This window comes from Corvus brachyrhynchos, unplaced genomic scaffold, assembly GCF_000691975.1.
Source record: "Corvus brachyrhynchos isolate BGI_N302 unplaced genomic scaffold, ASM69197v1 scaffold27, whole genome shotgun sequence".
Taxonomy (NCBI): domain Eukaryota; kingdom Metazoa; phylum Chordata; class Aves; order Passeriformes; family Corvidae; genus Corvus; species Corvus brachyrhynchos.
The window spans coordinates 547497-555992 of NW_008239139.1; the positions used below are offsets into that span (position 1 = coordinate 547497).

Below are 8496 nucleotides of genomic sequence, written 5' to 3' on the forward strand. Positions count from 1 at the left end.
CTCCTAGACAGGCTGGAAAAAAAGGCAGCACGTACCTGGCTGCCCTGTCTCTGGGCACATTGGATTATCCCAAGCTGAGGAATGTAATGTAGCACCAGCACCAAGCCCCTCCATCTCCAGCTCAGTTCATGGCACTGCAGTGACCCCACCCAGCCCTCGTTCAGCCATCCCCAACTGCAATTCATGCAGGTGTTGCCTATGTAAGAGCTAAGTGAGCAGCAGCTGGCCCAGGCTCCTTATCATTCCCCAAAATACATTTCTAGAAGTACAATAAAATTTATTTGGTTCTTTGGGATCCAGAATGATTTTGATAGCGGCGACCTTAATTTGGTGATAAATTGCCCCTGAATTTTCTTTCATCCAGAAACATGAGAGAGCAGGGTACACAAGGTACCTTGTGGTGGTTGAGCAAAGAAAGCATATTTAGATCTGTTTTCCATCTTGTCTTTCAGAGAAAGTTGAAGACTGGGTTTTCAGTCTGGAGCTCTCTAATTGAGATCCTGCCTCCCTGATAAGCCATTTTCTGCTTAATCTGAAGATGATTAGAGGGCTGTAGCACCTCTCCTATTAGGAAAGACTGAGAAAGTTGGGGCTGTTCAACTGGATAAGAGAAAACTCCTGGGAGACCTTATAGTGGCCTTCCTGAAGAGGGCTTGTAAGAATGATGGAGACTGACTTTTTAGTAGGGACAGTAGCAACAGGACAAGGGGCAAGGGTTTTAAACTAAAAGAGTATAGATTCAGACTTGATAAACGGAAGAAATATTTTACAATGAAGGTGGTGAAACACTGGCACAGTTGCCCAGAGAGGTGAGAGAGGCCCCATTCCTGGAAACATTCAATGTTAGGTTGGACAGGCCTCTCAGCAACCTGATCTAGATGAAAATGTCCCTGTCTGTGGAAGGGGAGATGATGTTTAAAGGTGCCGTCCAACACAAAGCATTCTATGATAGTATGGGAAAGGGTATTTCCCTGGATAGGAGTCTTTTATCCTTCCACTGACCGCTGAGTGGATGGTGCTGGGAGACTGATGGCAGTGCATCCCGGGTCTTTGAGCAGGTCTCTATAAATACACCTGACCATAAGCAAGACAGTGGTGAGAAAAAAGGAATGCATTTTACAATGAAGGTGGTGAAACACTGGCACAGTTGCCCAGAGAGGTGAGAGAGGCCCCATTCCTGGAAACATTCAATGTTAGGTTGGACAGGCCTCTCAGCAACCTGATCTAGATGAAAATGTCCCTGTCTGAGGAAGGGGAGATGTTGTTTAAAGGTGCCGTCCAACACAAAGCATTCTATGATAGTATGGGAAAGGGTATTTCCCTGGATAGGAGTCTTTTATCCTTCCACTGACCGCTGAGTGGATGGTGCTGGGAGACTGATGGCAGTGCATCCCGGGTCTTTGAGCAGGTCTCTATAAATACACCTGACCATAAGCAAGACAGTGGTGAGAAAAAAGGAATGCAAAGTTTCTTGGAATAAATTGCACTTCACTTACACTGCCCAGTGACAGGAGCAAAAATCACTGGGTGGGCAATTCCCAGCACTGTTCCCAGGTGCTTTTCCAAAAGTTTGCTTCAACTCTGTACAGAATGAATTATTTGAGGTTTTTTTCTGTTGAAGAAGAAATGGTTGATATTTGGAATTGTACATTTATAGCTTTGTCTCTTCAGAGGCTTCCTCATAAAAGTGGTTCTTTTCACATTTCCCATTGGAATTTTTTTCCCCTAAATATGTATTTAAATTTCTTCCTCTATTTCTTTAGCTGTAAAATGCAAGCCTCTGCATCTACAAAAAAGCTCATGCACTTCTCTTTTCTTTCAGTCTTTCAGTTTCCCACTTTTACTTCTGCTCAGGTAATTACTTATTTATAATTATTTCCCTCTTTATTTACCTGGGCATGTATTTTCCCTGGGAAGCCGCTGCCTGGTCCTTGGGAGTCAGTGTAACCTGACTCCAGCCCTGCTTGCTCTCTGTGAACCTTCTGGCGTCATGGAGCAGCTCTCGGCAATTAAGGAGTAGGATCGCTCCCTTGTTTGGCCCTGGGCACTGAGCACTGGGTGCTGGGTGCCCATTCCCTGTTTGCCTGGTGCACCTAAGCATCTAGAAATGCTTTATCATCCCAAAAGAGCCTGGCCTCAGGTGGGCTGTAAGGCCAGAAACCCCCATGGGGGCAAAGCAGGAAGGGCACGAGTGACTTGGGAGGGCGAGGAAGGTGAGGGCATCCCAGCATTGCAGCCTCCATCCCTTCATCTCCTTCTGCCACTACTCTTCTGCTGAGGAAACCAAGCTGGCAGCAATGGCACTTTGTGCTTCAAAGGGCCCCTGCCTAGTACGTCACTGCTATTTGTGTAATGGGCTGAAATTCTTGAGTGAGCAGTGATACATAAAGGAAAAGTCTCAGCGTAATTACTGATCCTTATAGCTCCTCATTCCTGAAAATTTGAGGGTAAGAAAATAGCTGTAAGGGTAAGCAGGAGATAAATGTTGGCTTATGGCACATTCCTTATTTAAACAGTTTCAGCATGTCCCGGGGTTGCCGTCCTATAGGCAGGGCTTACCAAGGGTGTGATTCCTTTCTTCTTCATCTCTAAATCATCAAGCTTTCTCCTTGAACATCAATTAGAACCATCAGAGCTGATCAAAAAGAAGGGGGAAAAAATTTTACACAGATCCTCCATTACAGTTTCCTTCCTAATTTTTTGTTTTAATTTTCACATTTTAAAAACTTGTTTTGAACACTTCTTTCTTGAGGTTGTGAGAAAATTTTCCTTTAGCCTCCCACAATCAAGTAATAATAGAAACAAAATAAGTCCCCTTCTATATCCACATTAAAGAAATTTATGCCTGTCCCACTTAGGAACTAGCTGCTACTGTGACCTGCATTTTTTCATCTCATCTCCACTTTCTTGTGGGTTCATATTAATTTCTCTGTAGTGGTAGAAATGGAGTTCCAGGCATGTGTTTTTCTCAGAATCAGGCTGAGACTGAGTCTCTGGCCGCAGCTGTGGTCAAGTTGGTCAAAGGGTTGAGTTTGTCTGAGAAGCAAACTTTCTCTTTAGTACCAGTAGCCAGAAGAAATTCTTCATATTAATGCCAGCCAGGCTCCAGCAGCTGTCTGCTTCACGGCAGTTCCTTGTCCAAAGAGATCAAAGCTTCCATGCTGTCTGACTGGGACACCTTCTGTGACCCTTCACAGGCTGGGAAGCAGCACTTCAATTGATTTCAGCTTTCCCAGTTGCCGCAGTTAGCTGGATTTTGGAAAAAGTTCTATGGAAAAGAGTTCAGCAGCAGCCAGCGTGCAGGGTGTGGGCTCTGTGGGCTCTGCTCCTGGTGCCACTGGTCACAGCGCCAGTGCCTTGGGTCACACACCAGCATGAGGGACAGAAGCAGGATATGATCCCAGATGGAGCCACGGGCACCAGGTACAGCCTGGCTGAGCTCACAGGCCGGGGCTGTTTCACAGCAAAGCACAAACCTCACTTTTTCTCAGGTGTCCTGCATCTGAGCAAGAGCGAGAGGACAAAGTCTCCAAGTCAAAGGGGCCAAGCACCAGGGTGGGAAGACCAGAGTCCAGGTTCAATAACTTATCTGCTTATCTCAATACTGTACCTGGCACCATGGTACTGTAGCGATTGGAACCCCATAAATACCAATGACAGATAGTAATTAGCACCCCATACATACCCTCAACAGACGATCTTGATGATCTAGGAAGACGATCTAGGAAGCAAGAACACGTTCTGCATACCCAACTGGCTGAGCAAGCTCGAAGGTGAAAATAACAAGAAGATTTAAAAAAATCTGAAAACAAAGACCTTCCTTTGGAGTCAAACTTTTTAATGAAAACAAAGCCTAAACCAGCAGCCTTGTACTAGTAGCCTTTGGCTCCAAAATGCCCTAAGTCAGTTTATACCTGGCTGATAAAAGGGTAGTTGATTGATTCATTACAGCCAAAGGCTCAGCTCCTAGGAATGCATGGTGCTTAATTTTTTTTCTGGGATCTCTTTGATCTCTGCTGGAGGTTGAGGAGCAGGTTCCAAATTATAAAGTATTTTTGGAATTATATTGAGACCATTTTTCAGAAAAGTCACCTTCAAGTCTCCAAGATTCTCTCTAGAGACACAGGGATGGTGGTAAACTTCTAGCATGACATTTTTATCTGAGGGAAAAGGAATATGACCAGTCTTAAAGGAATGGTAATCCAATCACATTTAGACAAACACTTGGATGTGGACCTAGGACCTGAAGTTTTCTACACACTAAACCTAAAGCACAAGTTTCTATGAGGGTATGTGGAAGCAATAATAGATTTACAAATCTCTGTAGATCAGCTAGAGGAGGATAGGCATCCTATACATGGCACATGGGAGAAACTCACCTTTCAGTTCAGTGTGTTAAATTCCACAGTTCTATTTATTTCAGGTTAAAAAAACACAACAGAAGCATGGCATTTGTTCTCTGCTGTTCCCTCTCTACAAAGAGCCCTTCCCATCTCCCCTTGTACCTTAGAGCCCAGCGAGTCTTTCACTTCGTCCTGTCTGCCAGATTCTGGTCACATCTGCCAGGCTGCTGGAGAGCTCCTGCCAGCAGAGAAGTGGCTGAAAGTCTGCTGGAGTCTGGGGGTCTCCTCATCACCGACGGTGGTCAGCAGGACTGGAACCTGCAGTTCAGTATTTGACAAGTGCTCTGCCAAAGCATGGAACAAGGAAACCTCCTTCAGCATAACTGTAATAACCCCCTCCACAATACTACAGAAACGTGGAAGACTCTACATTCACTGACTGTATTTACCCGAGCATTACAAAATATTAAATAGCATATTTAGCAAAACAAGAGCTTTCAGGTATTCTCTTTGGTAGGCAATTGTCAAGGGCAGAGCTGCACGTCGAGTTTGTATCTGCGTTGAAACCTCCACTGACTTAATTAGGGTAAAATGCATGAAGTGTAGTCATTACAATCTGCTTTGCAATGACACAAACATATAAAAGCCATGTTCATAAGACAAGAGTGTCCAGATTTTGCATCCAAGCCTTTGACAAGATTTGGGGGGGAGAAGAGGGAAGGAGGAGAGAAGGGAAGATCGTAAGAATTGCTCAGCTGATATTTCTAAAACCCGTGGAAACAGCCGCTAAGTCTTTCGCTGACTCCACCCTTCCCAGTAGTCTCATTATGGTAAGTAATGTTGCACTTATTTGGAAACTCAGGTTTTCATAAGGATGGCTGTGCAGGGGAGCCAGCAGCACAAGAAGATCTCTGCTCCTAAATGCTGAACTCTAGCACTCGTGCCCCTTTAGCTCCCAGGAGCATCTCTGTTTGCTTTCAGAAAGCGGCTTGAACTTCTGCCTTAAAGTAAAAGCATATCATGACAGATACTCTAATCACAATGTCTAAATATAATACAAGGGAAGACAATTCAAGAGAGCTCAGCTACACTTTTTTAAGCAACTGTCAGGAAACTGACTCTGTGGCTTGTTGCTTTAGAGTAAGATTAAATGAATCAGTCTCACCATTTGAATGCGTGGGAAGTCAGAGACAGCAAAGTGACAACTAAGGACGGTTTATTTATAATTGGGCCCTCCTTCTATAGCTGTTTGTGCACAAGGCCATGCACTAAGGACAAAAGTACCTGCCCTTTATGTAAAATTACTCACAAATGCTACGTGTAGGTCAGGTAGATGGCTATGCTGGCTTGGCTGATTACAAAGTTCATGTAATTATTATTGAACTGTCTAGTGATGTTTGGGGAAAGAATACAGCTTATTATGCAGCAGCTTCAAAAGGCTCTGACTCCATGGTCCTTCAGTCAGGAGTCTTTCACAACAAGCAAGAGCCTGAGCTGGGCATTGCTGCCAGAAGACATCTGGAGGAATGGCATGGGGACTGGGGCACCAGCAGTGCAGCAGCTTTGCAGTCAAGACAGGTCTGTGAGGACTGGAGGGTGACACCAAGGCAGCATCGGGGGACACTTTACTAGCAGGGACCTTTGATACTTAAGCTGAATATCCCCACTCCTTGAGCTAAAACACTTCTGATTTTAACCCAGAGCTTTCCAAAACAAGACTTGCCACTGACAGTTAGGAGTGCTGTAGCTGCAGATGCAATCACAAGCTTGGGAGAAATTCAGTAGTTTATAGTACTGTCTGATTAATGAGCCCAAGCAGAACAACATCGCAAAGAGAAATGGGTTTGTCAAAGGAAGAAAGGTGGGTTTCTCATAACTACCTCCTCAGGATATGGCCCTCACCTTTTAAAGTGTCATTCTGAGTGAGTGAAAGGCAAAATCCACAAATAAGAGATAAAGCTGCTGATGAGAGAAGTACCTGGGAGTGGCTGAGTCCCTTGGAAAAAGTGCAGCATCGCTCTTTGCCCAGCCTCCAGGTGGAAAAGTCAATTGAATGAAGCTGACCTCAAGCTTTTATTCCTCCCCACTTTGGCAGGCTTTAGTCTATAACATCAGCCTGCACCCCTAACTGGGAAATATTATTAAAATTGCATTAAATATTAAGAGAGACAACGCAGCATCTCTCGCAGTGAGGGAGCTCCTGACACAGCAATCTTTTCCTAATAAACTGCCTTGACAAACAATTTACTTATGTTCTTATTTCAATTAGATGAACTACTCTGCAGCAGTAAGGGTGAGTGTGGCTGGGTGTTATTTTGAGAAGTAGTAAATATTTATTCGTCTCTCTCTGTGTGAAAGTGGGTGGGCAGCAGGGTCGCAAGACAAGGCCTCATGATCACAATTTTTAAAGCTGTGATAGTTACAGGCTGTGACTAATCAGCAAGGCACAATGCTTTTGTGTCAACCTTTCACCAATAGCTTAGCTATTGGTACAGCATTAACAGTGACAAACATCATGGCCAGGTTTGGCTCTCATAGAGATCTGGGCTGGAAAAAGAGATAATATCCACTGCATAGCCAAATAAGTGTAAATATTAGAAGGGTTTTCCACCCCTGTCCAGAAAGGTCCCTCCAAGCTTAGCATGTACCAAAGGTACTCCTTGGCCCACAGCACCTAAACGCACGAGCGTCCCCAGACAGATCCGTGCTCAAGTCATGGGCTCAGATCTCCAGGCTCCCAGCTGAGCAAGAGAGTGGTGCAAAGACAGGAGAAGGACTGCTGGAAGGTCCTCAGAAATTTAAAGCAAAGAAAATCTCCATCTCTGCTTTCTTGGAAACTTTGCCAGCAATTTCAAATATTTTCTGTTGACAGCATGAAAGTCATGGAAGTAAACACATGTGCTTGTCTGTGAAACACTGCTGGTCTGATGGCCATTTTGGGAGGGGGGATAAAAATGTTTAACTTTGAAAAAGCAGTTGCTTTCCAGAAAATCCCTTGAGGCTCTACACAGCCTATGGGTTGGAACCACGAGGTTTCTGTCAGCACATCTGTACTTATCCCTGACGTATAGTATAGAAGATCAGCTCTGGCAAAGTGCCACAGAAAGTTTTATTACTTTAAAGTCACTGAGTTTGTTTTATAAGGCCTGACCAAAATTTTACCTCAGTCTGTATAAATTTTTTCCCCCATATAATAAAATACCTCTCTTTGAAAAGGCTGTTTCAGAGGCTGAAGAGTAGAGAAATCCCTTCCCTTGTTGCTGAAGCCTGTCTGAGATGAAACATAGATGTTCTTCACTGGAAAGACCACACAATGGGATTTTTTAAGGTGAACAGTGAAATGGAATAAATAAAGCTGAGCAGTGAGGTGGGGTACACGAGTGGGCCAGGCAGGCATTGCCCAGTAGGAATTTGGCTTGTAAATCATCCTGTTAGTAACTCCATAGAGTCTGTAATGATAGGGGACCTCACCTAATGCCTCATCAAAAAGTCAGCACACTTTGCAGAACTGAGCATCCCTCATACAATCCTCTACAGCACTTTATACAGTGAATCATAGCCTCATAGGTAACTTCTTCTTTTTATATGTGTTGCCCTTTTAATCTGAAATAGTTCCTTCCTTTACCTTTGACTGACGTTCAGGAATGGACTTAAAATGGGCATTAGATATAAAATTTCAGATCCAGAAGCAGAGAATTCGGAGTGCAAGATGATTCCTCATGCGCATCCACATCCCTACAGGAATGATTTGAAGCCTGGAGAATGTGATTTAGGAGGCTGAGCCAAATTGTCCTCTGAGTGGTTGTATTTAGAGCTGCATATGTGTCCAGGGGCATCACAGCATCACCAGTACCCGTAGAGCCACAAAGGCTGATAGGAGCTCAGGCTCTGCCCACGGGGCCCTGCTGATGCCCCTGGCCACCAAAGAGGTTGAGTTGATGCTGGCAGAGACTGTCCCTCCTTTGGAAACGGCACTTTCAGTAAGACACAGAGTGTGAGTCAAAGTTTAGGGGATACACTGAAGGAAGATGAAGAATTGCAAAGTGAAAACAGGGTAAAATTTAGAAAGAGATAATTTGAAAAATTTCCTGTTCAAAAATTTGAAAAAAAATATTGGGGGAAAAAGAAGTATGGAAATAATTTTGTTTTCAGC

At 44.2% G+C, this 8496-nt stretch overlaps 1 protein-coding gene across 4 annotated transcripts in view; it reads right to left on the reverse strand.

Moving 5' to 3' along the window:
- Nucleotides 1–8496, reverse strand: part of TBXAS1 (thromboxane A synthase 1) — a 265782-nt gene that overhangs the window by 251475 nt on the left and 5811 nt on the right. For all 4 annotated transcript variants that reach the window (XM_017739992.1, XM_017739993.1, XM_017739994.1 and 1 more), the window contains one exon: nucleotides 4506–4687. The gene's annotated coding sequence lies outside the window, so the exon portion shown is untranslated. The remainder of the gene's footprint in view (nucleotides 1–4505; nucleotides 4688–8496) is intronic.